The 26624-nt window shown below is 41.1% G+C and overlaps 2 protein-coding genes across 3 annotated transcripts in view; one reads left to right on the top strand and one right to left on the bottom strand.

Moving 5' to 3' along the window:
• Positions 1–12964, bottom strand: part of TMOD2 (tropomodulin 2) — a 54413-nt gene extending 41449 nt beyond the window's left edge. Inside the window, exon 1 of one of the 2 annotated variants that reach the window (XM_036116633.2) lies at positions 12815–12964. The gene's annotated coding sequence lies outside the window, so the exon portion shown is untranslated. The remainder of the gene's footprint in view (positions 1–12814) is intronic. The other variant, XM_036116632.2, reaches the window with a different exon arrangement.
• Positions 12965–13064: 100 nt separating this feature from the next.
• The window catches only part of LYSMD2 (LysM domain containing 2), a 34919-nt gene continuing 21359 nt past the window's right edge, over positions 13065–26624 (top strand). Inside the window, exons 1-2 of the mRNA XM_036116636.2 lie at positions 13065–13214; positions 15737–15783. The gene's annotated coding sequence lies outside the window, so the exon portion shown is untranslated. The remainder of the gene's footprint in view (positions 13215–15736; positions 15784–26624) is intronic.

Consider the following 26624-nt stretch of genomic DNA (forward strand, 5'->3'; position numbering starts at 1 on the left):
TTTTGTGTCCTTAGTCATGCTCCCTAGTTCGTTAAACCTCTAGTCCATTCTCCTTTCAACCCCTTCTTTTATAACCCCTCACTGCTAAACTTCCACCCAGAATGTCATTCTTACTCAATCCCATCTTTCTTGCAGAGGATTTTCCATCTCTCCTCTAGAAAGATAATATTGCATTTAGGAAATAGCAAGGTACTTAGCTGATTGTGTTTCTCCCTAGGTGGTATTAAACTCAATCAGATCTTTCAAGGCAATTAATACTTGCTGTATACCTACTATTTGCCAGGCACACATCTAGAAAGCAGGAATCTAAAGATAAACAAGATGTGAACCCTTCTTCAAGAAGATCACAGCTCAGTGAGACACACAAATACTTGATAAGTGTTAGAACAGAAGTAAAGTATAAAATAGGTTTAAAAACAGATGAGGAAGTAATCATTGGGTAAAGGTGGGGGGATTGAAGGGAAACTGTGAAAAAGAGGTTGCCTTTGAGCCTTGAAGGAAGAGACCATAGGCAGACGAGGGTGGGGAAGGGTTATTCCAGAGAAAAGGAACAGCATAAACAAAGGCACAAAGATAAGAAGGTGGACGATGGGATTTTATTGAATTTATTGAACGGTTGGTGTGCTACAGAGAGAGGAAAGAGCTAAAGACCAGAAAGGGACATGTGTGAAGGGCCTTCCCTATAAGCCCTGCCAAGGACCCTGGGCTCTATTCTGTTGGACATGGGGAGCTGCCACAAATGTTTAAAACCAGAAGAATCATCTGAGAAGCCCATTTTTTCCATAAAGTAATTCAAAAGGTAAGAATGAAGAACGGGTTGGCATAGGAAGAAACCAGTTGAAGGTGAGCCACTGAAGGGTTACTGGAATGTTTTTTCTCTCTCTTACTAGTTCACCACATTCAAGTTTGTGGTTTTCTGTTTGGGTGTCTTTTCTATGTAAAACGTGACTGTCTTTTCCATTGGCCAGCCTTCTTTTAAGCTTCCATTGCTCTAGTACAGTAAAATTAATAAATAAACAGAACCCTCCCCCCAAAACCATCCCACTAAAGTCAGAGACCAATTAGATCATAGAAATTTTGTTTTGGCCCCAGCTACCACTAATTATGCGACACTGGGCACAGAACTAAATCTGCCAAGCCCTTAACCATCAAATGAACTGGTTGAACCATCCTTCTTAACGGACTTGAAGTTACACAGTTTCCCACATTTAACATTCTGAAATGCAGATGTGTTTTACAATTGATCCTACGATTACTGTGGGCCCAGCAGCAGTCAAGATGTACTCGACATTGCCTACGAATGCATAATATCAAAAGCACCAGCTTCAAAACTAGAAGAATGGGTGTCAGGGATTTGGGAGAAAAAAATCCCAGGGACTTGTAAAAATAGTGGACTTTTAAAACCTAATGGGGAGGGAGTGAGACAGGTGGCAACTCAGGCATGTTTAGCAACACTCTCAAAGGAAGATGCAGGTTAAGTTAGTTCCACATAATTATGGAGTGGGCTTAAGTGCCCAGCATTAATGGCTTATAGTTCTTTTACAGGTTTTTTAAAAAATTACCACTCTTGATGGCGCAGAGGAGATACTGGGTGGAAAAAAACAGACATTCATGATTGTGAATCAAAGGTATATATACAATGGAATATTATGCAGCCATCACAAAATGAAATCTTGCCATTTGCAATGACATGGATGGAACTAGAGGGTATTATGCTAAGAGAAATAAGTCAATCAGAGAAAGACAAGTATCATATGATCTCGCTGATATGAGGAATTTGAGAAACAAGGCAGATGATCATAGGGGAAGCGAGGGAAATTGAAACAAGACGAAACCAGAGAGGGAGACAAACCATGAGACTCTTAATCTCAGGAAACAAACTGAGGGTTGCTGGAGTGGAGGGGGGTGGGAGGGATGGGGTGGCTGGGTGATAGACGTTGCGGAGGGTATGTGCTATGGTGAGTGCTGTGAATTGTGTAAGACTGATGAATCACAGACCTGTACCCCTGAAACAAATAGTACATTATATGTTAATAAACAAAGTGATTCAAAAAGTTACACTCGAAATGTGAAGAACTTTTAAGAATATTAATCAATTCATTTCAATTGCATCTTCCCTTTTTATGCCCGGGGTGATCTATAATTTAAAAAATCTATTCATAGCAGCCTTATTTCAAAAAGCCAAAAACTGTAAATAAACTGAATGATCATTGGTGGGTGAATGGAAAAACAAATCATGGCATATCCACACTATGAAATCTATTCAGAAGTAAAAGGGAATGAACTATTGAAACACACAACATGGATGCACATCAAAATAATTATATCGAATGAAAGAAGCCAGACCCAAAAGAATGCATAGGATATGACTCCATTTATCTCAAATGCTACAGACTGTAATTTATATGACAGAAAGCAAATTTGTAGTTGCTTGGGGATGGAAGAGAGAGAGGTAGGGAGGGGCAGAGGAAGGGATCATGAAAGGACATAAGGAAAATTCTGAGTTATATATATGTTTATTCACTACCTTGATGTGGTGGTTTCACAGGTGCATGCTTATGTTAAAATTTAGCAAACTGTACACTTTAAATATATGCAATTTGTTGTATGTACATTAAAAGATTTCAAAAAAGTCTACATGTAAGTCTAAAACTGTTCTTTCAATAAAGTGAAAATTATATTTTTAAGGAAGCAAGCATCATATTTTAGCTGGTAGCATTTTTTTCCTTAGTGGTACATAAAACGTTGATGTGTTTTAAATTGGTGATATCTTAGACCTGGTAAGATTCTATTTGTATTTCTAGTCCAGGATTCTACAACTATACTCCTAATTTCACATCTTTCTATGAAACTGACTTGCTCTCCTGATTTTCTAGATCATACCATTAATCTACCAGTCATACACTTTAAACACTTGGACCACCCTTCAATTCTCCCCCTTCTTTCCATGGCCACTTGGTTAGCATCTCCTGTAGATTCTGACTGCACAGAACTTTTTGTTTGTTTGTTTTTGTTTTCATTTTTTCAAGATTTTATTTATTTATTTGACAGAGAGAGAGAGAGAGAAGCAGACTCCCCGCTGAGCAGGGAGCCCAATGCGGGACTCGATCCCAGGACCCTGGGATCATGACCTGAGCTGAAGGCAGCCGCTTAACCGACTGAGCCACCCAGGCGCCCTGCACAGAACTTTTCACACCACCCCTTCTTCCTGTCTCTCTTGTTTTGCATCTTTGTCCTTTGGGCCCAAACTACCATAATGGCATCTTGAAAGGTTTCTGTTCTTCCCCGTAAGCCACTAGAACACCACAATCGGGTCATCTCTCTTTACACTGCTAAAAAGCCACTTCTCTGGGTAAGGACTTCCGATGGCTCCCTCTTGTCTACAGAATGAAATTTAGACAGTCTAGCATCCAAAACTCCCATAATTTGGCGTCAGTTTGCACTTTCTGCTTTCTGTCTTCATTACTTTCCCAGGGAGTTACTCTACTCCAGCCAAAAAGGCTTATTGGCTCTCCGTGATAGGCAGAATAATGACTGCCCTACAGATGTCCAAAGGCGAATCCTCTAGGACCTGGGAATGTGTTACTTTACATGGCAAAAGGGACCAGGTGGGTTAAATCAAGGATCTTAAAATAGGGAGATTATCCTGGATTATCTGGGTGGGTCCAACAGAATCACAAGGGCTCTTAAAAGATGGAAGAGGAAGGCAGGAGAGCCAGAGGAGATGTGATGACAGAAGCAGAGGGTCGGAGTGATGTGATTGCTGGCTCTGAAGACGGACGAAGGGGCTGAGAGCCAAGAAATGTGGCCGGCCTCTAGAAGCTGGGAAAGAAAGGGAAATGGATTCTCTTCTAGAGCTTTCAGAAAGGAGTGCAGACCTGCTGACACCATGACGTTAGCCCAGTGAAACCAGTCTTGGATTTCTAACCTCCAAAACTGTAACATAATAAATCCTTGTTGTCTTAAGCCCCTGAATTTGTGACAGCAGCAATAGGAAATGAATACACCCTCTTACCCATATATTTCCATTTTTCGAGATAATTGTTATGGATATCTTCTGTTTGCCCTTCTACATCCACTCTCCACCTTGCTCTGTGCCCCAGGAATATAATGTATTTATACTGCATCCATGGGCTCTCTTGTTCTTGGGCTTACGTTTGGCCAGCAGCACGCCCTGGCAAGAAGCTGGAGGGCAGGGAGAGACGGAGGTTGGTCCAGAAGGCCACATCTCCTCTCAGGCAGCTCTTTATATTCAGCTGCTCTCCCCTTCAGCGGACTTCAGGCCTCGGGGTGGTGAAGGGTCTCTGCTGTGGCTAGCGCCAGATTTCTGCCTTACTGGATTCCCTAAACCCACCCTACCTCTTTGTAAATAGCCTCTTTATTAAAACTGTTTCAAATGATCCAGTTTGAGTGTGTCCTCTGTTTCTTGTTGGGACTTTGGCTGAGATGGTAATATTCCTTGGAATGCCCTTCTCTATTCTCATGGCCTATCCATGGGCTCTGCTTTTGAGACCTGGCTCAAATCCCAGCTCTTCAGGACCACAGAATGTCAGCGCTGACTGAGGCCTTAGAGATCATGCAGTCCAGCAGCATAGATGGTTTTTCTCTCACTTCCCCGCTCACTCTATCTTGGCAATTCCTCTTCCTCCACTTTAAATGCTGGCATCCTCAATAGCCCTGTTTTAGCATTTCTCTTCTCACACTATCATTCTCCCTGGGGAACTCACTGTCTCCAGAGTTTTAACTATAATCCATATGTTAAAGACCCCTAAATCCCTATCTTTGTCCTAGACTTTGTTCCTGAGGGCTAGATCCAAATATTTCTAACTGCCAAACCAACATCTTTACTTGGCTGCCTCCAGCACCTCTGAGGACTCTCATCATTTGTCCTACCAAACGGCTTCCTCTACTCTAGAATTTCCAGTTGGTGCCAAGAAACCAGGGAGCCATCCTTGACACCTTCTTTTCCTTGTCTTCCCCGCCCCCTCCCCATCAATCACCAAATGCTGTCCTTACCTAAACGTGTTAGAATCCACCTACTGGACTTGTCTGTACTGCCACATCCAGCCTTACCCACTCTCCATCCATTCTCCATACAAATGGTCAAAATGATTTTTTTTTTTTTAAGATTTTATTTATTTGACAGAGAGAGACACAGTGAGAGAGGGAACACAAGCAGGGGGAGTGGGAGAGGGAGAAGCAGGCTTCCCGCAGAGCAGGGAGCCCGACGTGGGGCTCGATCCCAGGACCCTGGGACCATGACCTGAGCCGAAGGCAGACACTTAATGACTGAGCCACCCAGGCGCCCCCAAAGTGATCTTTTTTAAACAAGTTTGCCCTTTTTTAAACAAACTTAAAATCCTCCAGCGGCTTCCAATTGCCTTGAGGATAAGGATCAAATTCACAGTATGGCCCCTGTCATCCTCATCAGTCTCATCCTGCACCACATTCTCTATCTCCTCCTGGCTCCAGCCTCCTGGACCACTTCCAATTCCTGGATCGTGCCTTATGCTGCTCACTCTGCTCAGAGCACTAGTTACCCCCACCCTCCTCAGTTGAATGCTGTCTTATTCATCTTCTGGTCTCATGTAAGCTTCAATTCCTCAGGGAGGCCTTGTTCAGACACAGAGACAAGGTCTGGGTCACTTCCCTCCCCCATGGCATAACCCTTGATCACAGCTCTTGACTTTATTACCATTGTTTGTTTTAGCTCTGTCTTCCTCACTAATCTCTGTGAGGACACAGTCTTTGTTTTTGTTTTTTTTTAATTTTATGTAAAGGTAAGAGGGAGAAGCAACTCCGTGCTGAGCAGGGAGCCCAATCCAGGGCTCCATCCCAGGACCCCGGGATCATGACCTGGGCCGAAGGCAGACACTTAACCAACAGAGCCACCCAGGTGCCCCAACATAAGGCTTGACCCAAAGCAGGCATCCAACAAATGCAAATGAAGAAAATGAGCACAGAGGTGAAGTTACCCACTGGTCCAGAGTTCATTCTATTATATGCAGTGCCTCTACTCTGTGTCATAGAACTTTCTGAGGCCACCTAAGACCACAGAAATTGCTCCTCTTCCTAAATTCACACTGTCTGTCACCAATTTGGTGTTCATCTCTTGCTTTCTTGTTATCTTTTCATGTTCATTACATATATGGTTTTCTCTTCAACTATACCACGAACTCCCAGAAGACAGGGACAACATGGTAATTCTTTATAGTCTTAGGCTTCTCAAGCTCAGGTTTGTATATTCATTCAACAAGTATCTACTGAAAGCCTATCGTTTCCAGATACTGCTGGGACAATAGCAGTGAACAAAACAAATGGTATCCTGTGCCCCAACCAAACTTACAGTTTAGCAGGGCAAGTAGTTACAATAACATGTTAATACTATGTAACAGTACCTGTTAAGACAAATTGCATATGTTGCATAAATGAGGGGGTGTCAAAGCCAGAGAAGAAAAAAAAATAGTGCATCCTCCTGGAGCACAACTTTGACTTAAGATTTGGGGGAGAGCCAGTTACAATTATTTAATACAAAATACAGATATACTGTGGAGAAGAATGCAGCATTCACCGGGCTTTTAAGGTCAAATTGCAGATTTCTGGCTCATGGCTGGCTGGCCTGTTTTAGCCCCTGCCTGGGCCCCACAAAGGTTCACATCTGTTCTCTCCTCCTGTTAGAGATGCCACAGTGGAAAGTCTGCACAAAGCACTGCAGCAGCCTCACCTCCGGCAGAGTGTCTGTCCCATGGCAAGCACTCAACATGCAACAAGATACTGACATACATGCTGGGATGAAGCAAGTGCCCAGCAAGGCTTCCCGGAGTCCAGGTGGGAATGTACACCAAGTCAGTTAGGAAGATGGAAAACAGGAGTTAGGACTAGAGCTGAAGGAAGAATGCTTGGGCCGCCCAATAACTCTTCTGTTACCCAAAGACACAGGCTCTAGGAAGGAAAACAAGGGGTATAGCTTTCTTTGCTTCTCTTTCCACTTCCTTATTCATATAACTGCAGTATGAAAGAGGAAAATCAGATACCACACCAAGTGCACAGCCTTTGGCCCTGCCTACACACAAAGACTTGGAACCAAAGCCAAAACAAGCAGCCCTATTTATTAAGCCCTGTCCAAACCAGAGACTAATTTTTGCAAAAGAATAAACAAAAAATAATCCTAAAAACCTAGTGAAAAGTTTTTTAAACTGGCAAAACAGTACCATAAGTCATGTCGGAGGACATACATTTCTAGGAAAGTTACATAGGACTACACATGGAAAGGACATACATCACACTGGGTGGGGGAGGGGGTTGCCTGGAGAAGGGGGGCTCGGGCTTCAACTATAGTGGTGATGATTTATTCCCAAGTAGGGGTAGGGAAATGAGAAGTTATTATTCTCTATTATAAATCTTCGATATTTCATAATAGTTCTTAAATAATCAGTGAACCAAACTGCATAAGGGTCAAATCTACATTTTCTAAAATTAGTAAATTAGAACAAAATCAACATTATCATCATATCCTCCAACAAGACATGAGTTGTTCCTATATATTTAATTCCTTTCTAGCTGTAGGCAAATACAAAAACATGTACAAAACACATAGCCTGTGTTTTGAAATCTAGCTATTTGGGGTTTTTTTTTAAAGATTTTATTTGAGAGAGAGAGAGACTGCAGGAGCACAAGCAGGGGAAGGGGCAGAGGGAGAAGACTCCCCACTGGGCGGGGAGCCAGACATGGGGCTCCATCCCAAGACTCTGGGATCATGACCTGAGCTAAAGGCAGACGCTTAACTGACTGAGCCACCCACATGCCCCAAAATCTAGCTATTTGAAGATGGCCCAGTCATGTTTGTTTCTCTCTTTTTTTTAACAACCAAATGGCTCCTGTCATATTCTGGGAATACTTGCAGGGGATGAAGGACAGAGAATGGGGCGGGATAAGGAGGAATTTCAGGCAAAAAGTATGACAGGGCAATTGAAGGGAACAAGCTGAAAGGGAAATGAGGAACAGATCTTACCAGAATGAAGAGTTTGTATCTTTTTTTTTTTTAAGATTTTATTTATTTATTTGACAGAGACAGCGAGAGAGGGAACACAAGCAGGGGGAGTGGGAGAGAGAGAAGCAGGCTTCCCACGGACCAGGGAGCCCGATGCGGGGCTCGATCCCAGGACCCTGGGATCATGACCTGAGCAGAAGGCAGACACTTAACGACTGAGCCACCCAGGTGCCCTGAAGAGTTTGTATCTTAAGACTGTGTGGTCTTAACTTCCCAAACTTACCACACAAAAGTTGCCATAGCTCAAATTTTGCTTGAAAACAGTCTCCTTTTAAAACAATGTGCCCACCAGTGAACCACCCCCACTCCAGGTTCAGAAGACTTAAAGCAGGGGCCTTGGAGTCAACCTGCACTGGGTGTGATCGTTACAGGTCTGTGTGTGATCGTTACAGGTCTGTGTGCAAGTGAAACTTCTCCAAGCCTCTGTTCTCTCCTCTGTAAAACAGGCAAAGAACAGTATTTATCTCAGAAGGTGGAGGGGATGCTTAACGTGATAATGTGTGTACTAGGCATTGTGTACACACACATACACGCCCTCAGTCAAAGCCATTTCTCTTTTGTCCTTGGTCTGGGAATAGTCTTTTATTTGGGGTATCTGTTCCCTCTGTTGTCCTTGTCAGGATCTGTTGAATATAGAGAGGCAGCATCTTCTAAGAGCCCCGGGTCAGCGCTACCAGGTGTAGCGCTGAGCCACCATGTAGAGGCTGGCCAAAGGAGGAGACAGGTTTCCACCTGGGCAGGAAGCAGCCAAGCACTTCCTGGCTGAGGCAGAAGCTCGTTAGCATGGAAGTCTTAGACTCTGCCCAGACTGCTACCTGGTTTCTAATTCTCTTGGCAGATCCTACTTCCTCCTGCTGCCTTATCCCTTTGTCTGGCCCTATTCTCTGTTTTCCGAGGAGTTCCTATTTCCCGACTTCCAGCTCCTTGCCTTGCACGTGGGTATCTGTGTCTGCTGGTTCACCTTGCTTTCAGGAATTGATGGCTTCTCACTTCCTGACTAGCACACTATGTGTTCTCTACTTTCTGTCTTTTGATTCCCGTGCCTTCCTGGCTCCTGCCTGCTTATGTAGTCTTTGACTCACCTATCTTATCTCTTACTCTGGTCTCTGTACTCCAGCCAGGTTTTGACCAACGTTTTGTTGTACCGTACTGGTACTATGTGCACCTTGACTCACGACTGCTTATCAAGATGATGTGCACAAGACTTAGCGAATGGTATGGAATGGGCACTGCCCTGTCAGAGTGGCTGTCAGCTCTAAACAACAGGGATGGCTGTCCCTGCACATACTGGCTGAACAGCAGCCCAGCTTACTAGACTCTAGACCCCTCCAACTGCTCTGATGAGAGGCCTTGTAGGGCTGGTACCTCAGATTTGCTCCTTACGCATCTCCAGGCTTGGCACAGCTGGCCTTGTGCCCTGTTTCATGAGCTCCTATTACCCACGGTCCTAGAACTGACCTTCTCGTTACCACTCTATCCAGAGGTGAGTAGGGGAAACCTGGCAACATACTTAAAGAGATGGATAGCACTGATGCCGAAACAGGAGGCAAAACATAAAAGCATGTATATTCCAGGTATAGCAAAAGTCTCTCTTTTTTTTAAAGGATTTTATTTATTTATTTGACAGAGACACAGCGAGAGAGGGAACACAGCCGAAGGCAGACGCTTAACGACTGAGCCACCCAGGCGCCCCATAGCAAAAGTCTCTTTGCAGCAAAAGGCTCTGTATAAAATTGTGCTGTATCTTAAGAGTTGATTTTGTTTTCCTCTGCACATGCCTTCTACGAACCTCTTCGAACCACTTATAGTCTATAAGAAACCATTTGGTTGTATGTGATTTACAAATAAAGAGAATGAGAGGAAACCCTACACCTTCTGTTCCGTCAAAAGGCTGGATCTGTTCTTTCCCCCAACACTCCCCTAACTCAAAATATAAAGATCTACTACCAGGAACTTCCTTCTATACGGACATAAATCTTGAATGTAGAGAGGAAAGGGACAGTGTTTTCAGGATGATTCTTGAGTAGAACTGGCATTTCAAAGGTTTGGGAATTATTAATGCTTTGAGGTTGGAATTAGGGGATGCAGTATCTTTTTTTCCCCCTTTCTTTTGTTTAAAGTAGGCTCCACACCTAATATGGGGCTCGAACTCACAACCCCGAGATCAAGAGATGCATGCTCTATCCACTGAACCGGCCAGGCGCCCCAGGGGATGCAGTATCTTAAGAATAAATGATTGTGGGGTGTCTGGGTAGCTCAGTCGGTTGAGCATCACCTTTGGCTCAGGTCATGATCCCAGGGTCCTGGGATCGAGCCCCACGTGGGGCTCCCTGCTCAGTGGGGAGCCGGCTTCTCCCTCTCCCTCTGCCTGCCACTTCCCCTGCTTGTGCTCTCTTTCTCTCTGTCGGATAAGTAAATAAAATCTTAAAAAAAAAAAAGAAGAAATGATTGATAGTAGCCAAAACAAACCAAGAAAGGGAACTTGCCCTGAGCCCACTTATACCTCTAATAGGACTTAAATCCTGGAAACTCAAAGCCACAGATTCACTGCAGCTGTGTGTCACCAACCACCTAGTTCTCTTTATGTACTCTCTAATTTCATTGCTCTCTCCCACTTTAATTTAAAAAGTCCACACTTACAGAAAAGATAAAAGAACAGTACAACAAACACCTGCGTACCATTGTCTTAGATTCACTGTCATTTTCCACATTCCTGAGCTTGCTCCCCCACCCTTAGACTTGTTGCCCCTGAACTACCTGAAAGTTGCAAATATCACGACACATTTCCTCTAATACCTGCACCTCACACGAAGAACCACAGTGTCCTACATAACCACAGTACCACTACTGTGCGTAAGAAAATGAAAAGTAATTCCATCATATTATGTAATATGCATTCCATGTTAAATTTTTCCAATTGTCTCCAAATCATCTTTTAGAGCTTTTTTTTTCTTTCTGATCTAGGATCCAAAGTTCACACATCTGAAATGGTTGTTACATCACTTGAGTATTTTAATCTACAAAACTCCACACTCCCAAACTCGACTTTCCAGTCTTTTTGGCAGGAACACTGCATAGGCGAAGTCATGATCTTATTGCATCCCAACAGGAGACTCCTACTAGATGCTGGTAAGCTTGATCACTAGGCAAAGGTGATGACCTCCTCCTGTTTCCATTGTAAGGACATATTTTCTCGAGGTAATCCATGGTGAGATAATCCTATTCTCCAACAACCTCTCACTCAAAGGTTTTGAACCCATGGATGAGTCCTTGCCTGAATCAGTTATGTTAGGGTTTGCATAGCACTGGTTTTCTGGTTCTTGTATTCCTTTCATTGTGTATTATTCAAACAATGACCCATCAGTACCCATCCTCTCTTTCCTCAGTGCATATGCTCTCTGGTTACTTCTTGCTGGGGCTTTCCCCCATGTCCTTGCTGACCACATCTGACCACTTTAGTCTAGACCCCAGGAGCCATTTGCTTCTCCATCTACCTGCCCATCTCACGACTTCACCTTCAGCAAATTAAAAACAAAAACAAACACATGTTGCCTACCAATTTACAGTTCTGTAAAAATTAAAATGGCTATAATACATATTTATTGGGTTAGACTGAAGAAAGTAGATAGAGAAAATCAGTTGTTTTTTTGTTTGTTTTTTTTTTAATCAGATTGCCTAAGCCCTGAAAAATCTTTCCTCCTCACTAGGGTAAAGCCACTCGTTCTGTCACAATCAGGCTTTTTGTAATGGTGTTGAACATAAGCAACCTCATATCTTCATTCCCCTGATATGAGAATCTTGGAAGAACAGAGGTTTAGAAATCATGTAGCCCAAACGCCCCATTTTACACGGATAGACAGACTCAGAGAGGTGAAGGGGCTTGCCCAGAGTCCCTCAGCTCCTTAATGGTAGAGCTAGGACAGAAACCTGATTTGAAAAATACCTCCTCGGATGTTCTTTTCCTTCCCTTCTCAAGTGCCTTGTGATTCGGCTGTTTAATGGGCAAGATGAAGCCGTAGCATTCACGACCTCCTTCATTGCTAATTTGCATTTTGCCTGCATCACCTTCCCACCTTGGAACGCTTTAAGTAAAAATTCCCATTAGGAGCCTTTTATTAATATTATTATTTTTAAAATCCATCTTCATTTCTGCGGATCAACAGGGAAAATTTAGGAAGACTCAGGGAGCACATGCTACCATGACTTTAACCAGGAAAAAAAATAAAGGTCTCGAGGACCTGCATCAGGCCGCTCCCTGAACGCCGCTTTCCCAGAGGCTGAAACGCCCTGCGGGTGACAGCTCCAGGGACCTTAAGACGCCAGCCGGAATGCATCCTTCCCCGTCGCCCGCTTTAACGATGTAGTGAGAGGCACCGGGCTCCAGGAGCTTGTCTAACATTCACAGGAGAGGGGAAAGTGGGGAACAAAGCCCAGCGTGGAAAAACCCAGCCCCGCAGCGCGAGGAAGGCAGGAGACCGCGCCCTCACTGCAGCGGCCCGGCGGGCTGCCGAGGCTGCGGAGCCGCAGTGCGGAGCGTGGGACCCACACCCCGGCAGGCGCCTCCTGCCCGCGCCGCCCCGCACAGCCCGCCCGGCCGCGGAGGCTACAGGCGGCCCTGGCTCTGGGCACTCGCCCGGCCGAGCGCGGACGGCGCGGAGCATCCTCCAGCGCGCTGGGAGGGAGCCGCCGCCCCCGCCTCGCGGGCGGAGGTCTGCACACCGCGCCTCGCCCCGGCCGCCCTTCCCCCCCCCCCCGCACGCTCACCGGTCCGTGCGCCCATCCCGGAGCCGGCGGTGCGGGCAGTCTGTCCGTCTGCCCGGAGGTAGCGGGGACCGCCGAGCAGGGGCGGCGCCGTGGTCGGGGCGAGCGCGGCGATCAACAGGCGGCTCCCGGCCGGGCGCGGCGCCGGGGCGCGCGGCGGCAGCGGAGCAGCCTGGGAAGCGTAGTTCGCGGCGACGCGCCGCGGCCGCACGGAGGCGGGACCCCCTGCGGTGTCCTCCCCTGCAGGTGTCCTCTCCCGGACTCTACGTCCCGACCCCGTCACCGCTCTGCAGGCGACGAGGACCTCAGCCTTGGGAAAAGGCTGTGCAGGTTCTTTTGAGAAGCTCGGGGCTACGGATAGGATGGGTGGCAAAGGCTTTTCAAGCCTGTGAGGAGCAGTTGGGTGAGTGAACATCTTTACGCGGAAGCCTTAAGACCTAGTTTTTACTGGCTTTACTGGGGCCTGGGGCGGGGACGGGGGAAGGAGTAGTAGCTAGAGGTAGATGCCCGAAAGGAGGGAGGTAAGCAGGTGGGGTTGAGCAAGGCTGATTTAACGTTTGGGGGTTAGGGTATTGAAGAGCTCGTGCACACGCAGTGGCTTTTACTAGATGTTAGACTAGACAACGCAGCCTCTCTCGAGTCTTAGCATCCTCATCTGTAAAATAGACTTAAAGCCTGAAGATACATTGTGAGGACTAAACCCATATTAAATGGTGCATATATGAAAGCACCTGTGTTGGGCACTTAACACATCCGCAATAAAGTTCCTTCCTTGGAAGTTACGGGGTGTTCCTGGGCACACTTCTTGCCTGGAAAGCCCTACCTATAATACTAAGTTAAAAACAGGTGAGCTTCATTGGGCTGGGTAGATAAATGTTAAAACCCACCTCGCTTGTTATTGTCAGCCGTTTAGCCAGTTCACTCCATCCCGGAACGTACTGAAATGTCCTCTCTGCCAGGTTCTTGGGAGCTACAAAGATAGAGAAAATACGCTCTTGTCTCTGAGGCAAGAAAGCGGGGTGGGGTGACATTGGACTAAGACCGAAATTCCTAAAATACGTGGCATAATGGGATTATCTTCCAGAAGCTTTCTCTAATTAGATGTGCTCTCACTCCTTTTTGAACCTCTTTTGCATTATTCTAGTGCAACTCTTGTATATAGCATTTATCTGGATAGTTTAAGTATGTTGACTTTTGTAAGTAGCCACTATGCAGTATTTCACCTTATGGTGAGATTTGCATCTTAGGGATGTGATGGAAGGAAAATAAACCAAAGGGATGGATAAAACATTGCTGGTGTAATCTGCCTGAAGTAGTCAAAGGGTGAATGGAGGTGAAACAGCATCATAGTCTGGCATGACCTATGCAGGTATCATGTGGCAAAAAAAAAAAAAAAAATGCAGAGGAAATTCCATATTTGAAAATAATAACAACACAATTTTGCATTTGTGAAAATACTTTCCTATTCATGTTCTCACTTGATTTTGGCAACAATCTGTGAGATACAGAGTAAGGATTTTCCCCAAATTTCTAAGAGGCACAGAGAGGTGATATGACTTACTCAGGGTCATCTAGTTGATTATTAAGCCTATCTTCTCTCCTTCCACCCTGTGCATTCTTGGCCTTCCCCAAAGAGACACTCTCAGCACTCTTTCCTTTGTACATTTCAAAACAGGGCCATGCCTTCCCCAGAAGGTAGGTTGAATCAGAAAACAGTTAATTCTCTAAGGCTCTTGGAACTAGCAGGATGAACAGTGGCACACAGGAGGGGCTTTCCACTTTCAACAGTGGTAATGGATTGTACCCTGGGCCTCTTCACCGGGATGACACATCTGATCTGGAAACAGTGAAATGAAATGGAGGTGTGACCAAACCTGCTTAAATCACGCTCCCAAGTTTTCTTGTCATTTGTTATTCCAAATGTCCTGGGAGACATGATATCTTTGACTTTTTTGTGTTGTGCATAAATTTGTCATCAATCATAGCCTCTGTTAAATAAGAACAGGACTGCTTACAAATCAAGCCAGCAGTTTTCCCAGAGAAAGCTGATGGTAGGCCTAAGCTTAAATAAAACAATTTTATTCAGATTGAAAGAAAGAGTAGCAAAGGTTTGATATAGCAACAATACTCAGTGGTGTACCATCTTTCTCTTTGGTTTTCTTGTGGTTCCCCACAAGGAAAATGCCTGTGTGTGATGAAATGAATGGAGAATTACTTCGGATGAAGTCTGTGAAAGGTAGCAAGCATAGAAATGATTTCTTAAGTTAAAGTCATAGTTGGCAGCGAAAGCAAAGTTACGAGAGCTCTGCGACAGTCACAGAGCCATGTATGAGCTCCAGGAGGATGCTGACACCAAACGAAAGGAAGTTATGAAAAAGAACTTCTAATCAATCTCTGTCTGTACCATGAGGGCTAGAAGCTAGTAGATGTTAACGAAAGAGGCAGGAAGGTAGAACATTTAACCTTTCTATTTTTAATAGTTAAAACTTAATGGAAAGATATGATCAGTTCCAGTTTGTTTGGTTCTTTAAATCTAATACCCATGTCTAAAACTTTTTAAGGGTGAGAAGGATGTCAGCCATGCCTAGGACTTGTCAGCTGAAACCCGTCATCATTCCTGGATCATATCTTGTAGGTTTAATTTATCAACTTGCTTTTTCGAAAATGAAAATGTACATTTGAAACAGCTCGAGCTGGAAGGGACCTTACGTATAATCTTATCTACTGTCTTAGTGCAGGCAAGGAAGCTGATAGGTCAACAGTAAATGTCACTTGATAGAAAGTGAAAAATTCTGTGTGGCACTTATAATGAAGTATTTACATTATTCACAATGGAATGTGTAGCATAGCTCATTAAGAACATGGAGCAGATACTGTTGCTTGCTTACTCAACATCCATTCACCCCTCTTCCTTCTTCTTTACAGAATCCTGTTCACCCACCAGGGGAGGTGACTCTATTACCGTCTCAGAGGTACACTCCAAAAACTATCATGGGCAAGGGGAATAAGAGCCTCTTGACTGGCCAGTGAGCAGTTAGGGGTGGGCACGCGACCCAGTTCTGTCAGTGAAACCTGAGGAGAGTTCTGCTGAAAGCCTTCTGGGAAAAATTTTCTTGCTCTTAAACAGAGACATACAGGGAAACATTCCACCATCTCCACTGGATGTTGTTGCATCTGGCTGTGTTACCTGAAACTTGAGCCTTAGGACAAAGCCAACACATCAATGACGGCAGAGTAAAGAGATGGAATGACCCTGAGTCTGTGATGTTGTTAAGTCAGCAAATCAATCAGACCTGCTGCCATCCCACTTCTGGATTTCTTTTCTTTTTTTTTAAGATTTTATTTATTAGAGAGAGAGAGAGAGAGAACATGTAGGGGGGAGGGGCAGAGGGAGAGGGAGCAGCAGACTCCCCTCTGAGCAGGGAGCCCAATGCGGGGCTCAATCCCAGGACCCTGGGATCAAGACCTGAGCTGAAGGCAGACACTTAACCCAATGAGCCACCCAGGCGCCCCTGGATTTCGTGTTATATGAGATAATAAATATCCTTATTGCTGAGTCAATTTGAGACATTTTCTGTTACTTGAAGCTGAAAGCATCCTAAGTGTTAGAGATGAAATGTAAAAGTAAGTTCTTTGGATGGACTAAAGAACTACTTCTCAGAGTTTATAAAAACAAACAACAACCACAGCCACAGGCAAAAGTTGGGGATGTTATCATGTAATGGATAGAAGTATGGGTTGTAACGTTGGACAGACCTGGGTTTGAACCCAGATATTTACTGCCTCAGGCGTTAACTGTGACCAATTTGTTTGAACCTCTCTAAGCCTCATTTTCTTTATCTCCAGACAGGGGATAATAATACTTACCACATGGGGTGGTTATACAAATTAAATGGGATAATTTGTGTCAAGTATGCTACAAAGGATCTGATGCCTAGTAAGCACTAGGGCGTGGCAACTACATTGCTGAACTATGAATTAAGTCACATTTATAATGTGCTTGGCAACAAGCATCTAAAAGTGAATCACTATCTAATAGTGATCATGTTAAATGACATCATAGTAATGCAATCAGCAAAATCCAGAATGTGGGAAACTCTACACAACAACCTATTTTTCCGATAAATAAATTGTAATAAAATTAAAAGAGGGGGAGAGCTTAGAGACACACAGAAACATAAGAGACAAATAATGAAATGCAATATGTAGCACATCTTGATTTGAACAAAACAGCTGTTAAAAAATCACATTTATGAGACAACTGAGGGGCAACATGAGAGCATAGGATATTTGATTATATTAAGATATTATTTTAAAGTTTTTAGATGTGATAATGGTACCATATATTTTTAAAAGAGTCCTTATCTTTTAGAAAGATACTATTAAATATTACTGAAAACGCACTGAATATTTGAAGAAGAAATAATATTTGGGGTTTGCTTTTAAAGATAAGCCAGTGTGAGAGTGGTAGTAGAGTGGCAGCATCGGGGTGTAGATGAAAAAAGATTGGTCACGAGTTGATAATGGTGGAAGCCAGGTGTTGGACCATTATTAAACCATTCTCTGTACATGTTTCAAAACAGCTTCATTGAGATATATTTAATATTTCATAAGTTCACTCTTTTTAAAGTATACAATTAAATGGTTTTTAGTACATTCACAGAGTTACATAACTCTCACCCAATCTAACTTTAGAACATTTTCAAAATCCCAAAAAGCAAACCCATACACATTGGCTGACCCTCCCCCCCACACTGCCAGACCCTGGTGACCACTAATCTATTTTTTCTTCTCTGAATTTGCTTGTTCTGGACATTTCACATAAGTGGGATATATAATATGTGGTGTTTTGTGACTGCCTTCTTTCACTTAGCATAATGTTTTCATGGTTCATCCATGTTGTGCCATATATCAGTACTTTATTTTTTATGGCCAAGTAACATTCCACTGTATGGATATGCCACATTTTCTTTGTCAGTTGATGGGCATTTAGGTTGATTCCACATTTGGATATTATGGATAATGCTACTATGTGTATTTGTGTACATCTTGTATGGACGTGTTTTCATGTCTCTTCGGTATATACCTATGCATAGTGGTGGTTAGGTCATACAGTAACTTTATGTTTAGCATTTTGAGGAGCAGCCAAACTGTTTTCCAAAGTAGCTGAACCATTTTATATTTGTATCAGAAATGTATGAGGGTTCCAATTTCCTCCATATCTTTGCCATCACTCTTAATGTCTGTCTTTTTTGTTTTTATTGTAGCCATCCTAGCGGTTGGAAGTGGTATCCCCTTGTATTTTGATAGGCATTTCTCTCATGACTAATGATATTGAGCATTTTTTCATGTGCTTATTGGCCATTTTTATATCTTCTTTGGAGAAGTGTCTATTTAAATCCTTTGCTCAATTTTATTCAGGTGTACAACATAGTGGTTTGACAATTCTATACATGAAATGCTTTCCACAAGTGTAGTTACCATCTGTCACCATACAAGGGTATTACAATATTATTGACTATATTCCCTATGCTGTACTTGTCCCGTGACTTATGTATTTTGCAACTAGAAGTTTGTACCTTGTAATCCCCTTTACATGTTTCACGTATTCCCCCCCACACCTCTCTCCTTGGCAACTGTCAGTTCTCTGTATTTGTCTGTTTCTGTTTGCTTTGTTTTGTGTTTTAGATTACACATATAAGTGAAATCATACAGTATTTGTCTTTCCCTGTCTGACACATTTCACTTGCCATACTACTCTCTAGGTCTATCCATGTTGTCATGAATGGCAAGGTTTCATTCTTTTTTATAGCTGAGTAATTTTCCATTGTGTATATATACCACATCTTCTTTATCCATTCGCCTATTGGTGGATACTTAAGATTGCTTCCATATTTTGGCTATTGTAAATATTGCTGCAATAAACATAGGGGTGCATATTCTTTTTGAACTAGTGTTTTTGTTTCCTTGAAGTACATACCTAGTAGTAGAATTACTGGATTGTGTGGTATTTCTATTTTTAATTTCTTGAGGAACCTCCATATACTGTTTTCCACAGTGGTTGTACCAATTTATATCCCCACCAACAGTGCACATGTTTTCCCTTTACTCCACATCCTTGCCAACACTTGTTACTTCTTGTCTTTTTTTTTTTTTTAAAGATTTTATTTATTTGAAGGAGAGAGAGAGAGCATAAGCAGGGGAGAGGGGCAGAGGGAGAGGGAGAAGCAGACTACCTGCTGAGCAAAGGAGCCTGATATGGGGCTCGATCCCAGGACCCCAGGATTATGACCTGAGCCAAAGGCAGACACTTGATTGACTGAGCCACCCAGGCAACCCTTTTTTCTTGTCTTTTTGATACTAGCCATTCTGACAGGTGTGAGTGCTCCTTGTGGTTTTTATTTGTCTTTCCCTGATGACTAGTGATGTTGAGCATCTTTTCATGTGTCTGTTGGCCATCTGTATGTCTTCTTTAGAAAAATGTCTCTTGGGCGCCTGGGTGGCTCAGTCAGTTAAGTGTCTGCCTTCGGCTCAGGTCATGATCCCAGGGTGCAGGAATCGAGCCCTGCGTCTGGATCCTGGCTCAGTGGGGAGCCTGCTTCTCCCTCTCCCTCTGCCTCTCCCCTGCTCATGCTCTCTCTTTCTCTGTATCTCTATGTCTCAAATGAATAAATAAAATCTTTTTTTTTTTTTTTTTTTTAAGATTTTATTTATTTGCGAGAGAGACAATGAGAGACAGAGAGCATGAGAGGGAGGAGGGTCAGAGGGAGAAGCAGACTCCCTGCTGAGCAGGGACCCTGATGTGGGACTCGATCCCGGGACTCCAGGATCATGACCTGAGCCGAAGGCAGTCGCTTAACCAACTGAGCCACCCAGGCGCCCATGAATAAATAAAATCTTAAAAAAAAAAATGTCTCTTCACAGATGAATGGACAAAGAAGATGTGATACACACACACACACACACACACACACACACACACACACACACACACAGGAATATTATGCAGCCACCAAAAATGAAATCTTGCCATTTGTAATGACGTGGATGGAACTAGAGGATATTATGCTAAGTGAAATAAGTCAATCGGAGAAAGACAATTATCATACGATCTCACTGATATGTGGTATTTGAGAAACAAGGCAGATGATCACAGGGGAAGAGAGGAAAAAATGAAACAAGACGATACTAGAGAGGGAGACAAATTATAAGGGACTCTTCAGGAAACAAACTGAGGGCTGCTGGAGTGGAGGGGGGTGGGAGGGATGGGGTGGCTGGGTGATGGACATTGGGAAGGGTATGTGTTGTGGGGAGTGCTGTGTATTGTGTAAGACTGTTGAATCATAGACCTATACCCCTGAAACAAATAATACATCACACATTAATAATAAAATAGATAAATAAATAAATAAAAATAAAGAAAAAGAAAAGTGTCTCTTCAGGTCCTCTGCCCATTTTTAAATCAGATTTTTTTTTTGGTGTTGAGTTGTATAAGTTCTTTATATATTTTGGATACTAACCCCTTATTGTATGTATCATTTACAAATATCTCCTCCCATTCAGTAAGTTGCTTTTTCATTTTGTTGATGGTCTACTTTGCTGTGCAAAACCTTTTTAGTATGATGTAGTCTCAGTTGTTTATTTTTGCTTTTGTTTCCCTTGTCTAAGGAGACAGATCCAGAAAAATATTGTTAAGGCTAATGTCCAAGAGTTAATTGCCTATTTTTCTTTTAGGAGCTTTATGGTTTCAGGTCTTACATTTAGGTCTTTAATCCATTTTGAGTTTATTTTTGAGTATGATGTAAGAAAGTGGCCCAATTTCATTCTTTTGCATGTACCTGTCCAGTTTTCCCAACACCATTTATTGAAGAGACTGATTTTTTCTGCATTGTATATTCTTGCCTCCTATGTCCTGGATTAGTTGACCATATAAATATGGGTTTATTTCTGGGCTCTCTATTCTGTTCCATTGATCTGTGTGTATATTTTTGTGCCAATATTACACTGTTTTGATTACAAAAGCTTTGGAGTATAGCTTGAAATCTGGAATTGTAGATACCTCCAGCTTTGTCTTTCTCAAGATTGCTTTGGCTATTTGGGGTCTTTTGTGGTTCCAAACAAATTTTAGGATTCTTTGTTCTAGTCCTGTGAAAAATACTTACATTGTGATAGAGATTACATTGAATATGTAGATTGCTTTGGGTAAACATTTATTTATAAACATTTTTAATATATATAAACATTTTATATAAACATTTATAAATATATGTACATATATTTATAAACATTTTAACAATATTAATTCTTCCAATCCTTATGAGCATAACATATCTATTTATTTGTGTCATCTTCAGCTTCTTTCATCAATGTGTTATAGTTTTCAGAGTACAGATCTTTCACCTCCTTGGTTAAATTTATTCCTAGGTATTTTATTCTTTTTAATGTAATTGTAAATGGGATTATTTTCTTAATGTCTCTTTCTTTTTAATTGGGTTATCTTTTTATTATTGACCTATAAAAGTTTTTATGTGTTCTGATTATATATCCTTTATCAGACGTGTGATTTGCATATTTTTTCCCATTCTGTGGACTGGTCTTTTTTTCGCTTTCTTGATGGCATCCTTTCATAAGCACCTTTTATCAGTTTGAGGAGGTTTCTGTCTATTCCTACTTTGATATTTTTATCATGAAAGGGTGTTGGATTTCATCAAAGACTTTTTTCTGTATCTGTAAAGATGATCATATGGGGTTTTCCCCTTTATTCTATTAATACGGTATATTACATTGATTTCCAGATGTTCAATTAACTATTCACGCCTAGGATAAATCCCAACTGGTCATGGTGTATAATCCTTTCTACATGTTGATGGATTTGGTTTGCTAGTATTTTGTGGAGAATTTTTTCTCCATATCCATAAGAAATGTTGGTCTGTAGTTTTCTTTACTTTTGATGTCTTTGACTAGTTTTGGTATCAGAGTAATATAGGCCTTAGAGAATGATTTAGGAAGTGTTCCCTCTTCTTTTATTTTTTGGAAGTATTTGTGAAGAATTGGTATTAATTCTTTAAATGTTAAGTAGAATTAACTCATGAAGCCATTTGGGCCTGGGCTTTTCTCTGTTGGAAATTTATTTTTACTTTTTTAAAGATTATTTATTTATTTATTTGTCAGAGAGAGAGAGGGAGAGAGAGCACAAGCAGGAGGAGTGGCAGGCAGAGGGAGAAGCAGGTTCTCTGCTGAGCAAGGAGCCTGATGCAGGACTTGATTCCAGGACCCTGGTATCGTGACCTGAGCTGAAGGCAGACAACTGACTGAGCCACCCAGGCATCCCTAAGATTTTATTTATTTATTTGTCAGAGAGAGATAGAGCACAAGCAGGAGGAGTGGCAGGCAGAGGGAAAAGCAGGCTCCCCTCTGAGCAAGGAGCCTGATGCAGGACTGGGATCATGAACTGAGCTGAAGGCAGATGCTTAACCAACTGAGACACCCAGGCATACCGTCTGTTGGAAATATAAAAATGACTAATTCAGTCTCTTTGCTTTTTCTACATATATTCAGAATATGTATTTCTTCTTGAGTCAGTTTCATTAGTTTATATCTTTCTAGGAATTTATTCATTTCATCTAAGTTATATAGTTTGTTGGCATAAAATTCTCCATAATTTTTATCATTCTTTTTATTTCTGTAAGGTCAATGTGATATCCCCTTTTTTACTCCTAATTTTAGTATTTGAGTCTTTTCTCTTTTTTCCTTGGTCAGTCTAGCTAAAGGTTTGTCAATTTTGTTGATCTTTTCAAAGAACCAAGTTTTGATTTTCTTCATTTTCTCTATTGTTTTTCTAGTCTCCATTTAATTTATTTCTGCTATAGTCTTTATTAGTTTTATCATGGCCCAGATGGTTTTCACTCTGAATTCTACCAAGCATTTGAGAAAGAAATGATACCAATTCTCTGTAATGTCTTCTAGAAAATAGAAGCACGGTGAATACTTCCTAACTTGTTCTACTAGGCCAAGCATCACCCTAATAACAAAACCAAAGACATTAAAAGAAAGGAAAATTACAGGCCAATATCTCCCATGAAAATGATACAAAAGTCTTCAACAAAATGTTAATAGATTGAATCCAACAATGTGTAACAAGAATTATGCATTATGACCAAGTGGGATTTTATCCCAGGTATGCAAGTCTGGTTCAACATTCAAAAAATCAATTAATGTAATCCACTAAATCAAGAGGCTAAGGAAAAATAATCATATAATCATATCAATAGATACAGGAAAGGCATTTGGCAAAATCCAACATTCATTCATGATAAGCTCCCAGCAAACTAGGAATAGAGGGGAACTTCCTTAATATGATAAGCAACAGCTATAAAAACTCTACAGATGACATCATACTTAATGATAAGAAGGGAGATACTTTCTCCCTAAGATCAGAAACTAGGCAAGGTTGTCTCCTCTTGCCATTTCTCTTCAACATTGACTAGAAGCCCAGTTAATGTAATATGACAAGAAGGGTTGGGGGGAAGGTATATACAGATTGGGAAAGAAAAAGTAAAACTGTCTTTGTTCATAGATGGTATAATTGTCTATGTAGAAAATCCCAAAGAATCATTGAAAACAAACAAACCCTGGAACTAATAAGTCATTATAACAAGGTTGTAGATACAAGGTTAATATACAAAAATCAATTGCTTTCCTATAATTGGAAGTTGAAATTAAAAGTGCAACACGATTTACATTAGTACACCCTCCCCCCAAAAAAGCAAAGAAAGAAAAAGTACTTAGTGATATATATAATAACTATATGAGAGGAAACAACAAAACTCTGATGAAAGAAATCAAGGAAGGTCTAAATAAATGGAGAGATATTTCATGTTCTTGGATAGGAAAACTCAATGTTGTTAGGATGTCGATTCTTCCCAGCTTGATCTATAGGTTCGATCAATCCCAATCAAAATCCCAGCAAGTTATTTTGTAGATGTCAACAAACTGATTTCAAAATCTATATGGAAAAACAAAAGACAGAATAGCCAATACAATACTGATGAAGAACAAAGTCAAAGGCCTTACACTACCCAACTTCAAGATTTACTATAAAGCTTCTCTAATCAAGAAAATGTGGCATTGGTGAAAGACAAATAGATCAATGGAACAGTAGAGACCCCAGAAATAGACTCACACAAACATGGTTAACTTATCTTTGACAAAGAAGCAAAGAAACTTTGATGAAGAAAGGATATTTTTTTCAACAAATGGTGCTGGAACAACTGGACGCCCACGTGCAAAATAGTAGATCTAAGTTCAGACTTTTTGCTGTTCACAAAAATTAACTTGAAACGGATCATAGACTTAAATACAAAACACAAAACTATAGAACTTCTAGAAGATAACATAGGAGAAAATCTAGGTGACTTTGAAATTGGCAAGGACTTTTTAGATACAACACCATCAGCAGACCCATGAAAGAAAAAATTGGTAAGGTGCCCTTGATTAATGTTGAAAACTTCTGCTCTGAGAAAGACACTGTTAAAAGAATGGAAAAGCAAGCCACAGCCTGGGGAAAAATATTTACTGGCAAAGATGTGGGGAAGTTGGAACCCTCACACATTACCAGTGGGAATGTAAAATGGTGCAAGGGATATGTGAAACAGTTCGGTGGTTCCTCAAAAAGCTAGACATAGAATTACCATATGACCCAGCAATTCCATTCCAGAGTATCTGTCCAAAGAAATTGAAAGCAAGGACTTGAACAGATACTTATATATCAATGTTCATTGCAGCCTTATTTACAAAAGCCAAAAGTTGGAAACAACTCAAGTGTTCATCAACAGATGAATGGACAAACAAAATGTGATATATCCATACAATGGAGTATTATTCAACCATAAAAAGAAACAAAGTTCTTTTTAAAAATTTTTTATTATCGAAATATAGTTGATAATGTTATATTGAGTTTCAGGTGTACAACATTGTGATTCAACAATTCTATACTCATTGTTCACTGTGAGAAGTATAGTTACCATCTGTCACCATACAACCTTATAGAATATCATTAGCTGTATTTTCTGTGCTGTATTTTTCATCTCTGTGACTTGTTTACTTTATAACTGGAAATTTATACCTCCTAATCCCCTTTACCTATTTCACCCATCCCCCCACTCCTACCTTTCTAGCAACCACCAGTTCTCTATTTACAAGTTTGTTTCTTTTTTTTTAAGATCCCACATATAAGGGAAATTGTATGGTATTTGTCTTTCTTAGTCTGACTTATTTTACTTAGCATAATACCCTCTAGGTTCATCAGAATGAAGTTCTGATACATGCTATAATATGGATGAACCTTGAGGACATTATGCTAAGTAAAATAAGCCAGACACAAAAGGGCAAATATTGTAAGTTTCTACTTATATGAAATATTTCAAATAGGCAAATTCATAGAGACAGAAAGTAGATGAGAGGTTACTAGGGACTGGGGGAAGCAGGAATGGGGAGTTATTGCTTAGCTGTTACATTTCTGTTTGAAGTGATGAAAAAGTTTTGGAAAACAAACTGGTGGTGATGGTTGCACAGCATTGTGAATGTAACTGATGCTACTAAATTGTATACTTAAAAGTGGCTAAAGTGGGGGGCACCTGGCTGTCTCAGTTGGTAGAGCATGCAACTCTTGATTCAAGCCCCATATTGGGTGTAGAGCTTACTTAAAAATAAAATCTTTTAAAAAATGGTTAAAATGGTTAATGTTATTTTTATACCTATTTTACCACTATTTAAAAAGCTAATGTAATATGAATACACAAAAAAAACGAATCATATACTTTAAATGGATGAATTGTATGGCGTGTGAACTGTTTCTCAAAGAAGCTGTTCAAACTATGCAATTATATAAGTATAGCACAATTTATTTATTCTACTTTTGATGAATAATTGTTTCCAGTTTTTTGTTATTTTGAAAATGCTGTAACGGACATTCTCACACATTTCCTGGTGTGTAGGTGCAAAATTTTCAATAGGGCATATACAGTTTCTGGTATTGGAATTTCTGGTTTGTAAGAATGAACATGTACAGTTTTGCAAGATAATGGCAGAGTGTTTTTCAAAGTAGTTGTACCAATTGTACTTGTCCCAGCACTGCATAGAATTCCTATCTTCACCAATAATTGGTCTTGCCAAACTTAATTTTTTTCCAACATGGTGAATGTAAAATGGTTACTCTTTGTGGACTTAAGGTGAATTTTTCTGATTATTAATGAGGTTGAGCATTTTTCATATTTTTATTAACCACTAGGATTTTTTTCTTCTATAAAATTCTAGTTTTGCCATTGGGTTGTTTTTCTCTTTTTGTTATGTAGGAATTAACTTTTCAAATATTCTAGATATTAACCTGTGGTTGGTTGTGTATGTTACAAATAAAACATTCTTTGATATCAGTGTTTATGCAGTTTTTAAATTCAGATAGCTGAGTTAAAATAATGAAGAATACCTAGATTTCAGAATCTGTTTGGTTCCTGATTTCCATATAAAAGCTAGCTGGAGTTTGAATGATAAAGTATAATTCAAAGATTTCATTCAAGTATTCTTGTTTCCTGGGATGCCTGTATCTTCTCCTAGTTTCTAATTTAATTTTTCTTCAAGGTATCTTTTTGTTAGCAAAATTTCTGAATTTTAAAGTTGTCATGCTTACCAATCTTCTTTATGAATAATGCTTTTTTTGTCTTGCTAAAGAAGTATTTTCTTATCCTGGAATCATAAAGATATCTTTCTATATATTCTTCTGCAAGTTTAATGAGCTTTATCTTTCATCTTGAAGTCT

Source organism: Halichoerus grypus, chromosome 8 (genome assembly GCF_964656455.1).
Source record: "Halichoerus grypus chromosome 8, mHalGry1.hap1.1, whole genome shotgun sequence".
NCBI lineage: Eukaryota > Metazoa > Chordata > Mammalia > Carnivora > Phocidae > Halichoerus > Halichoerus grypus.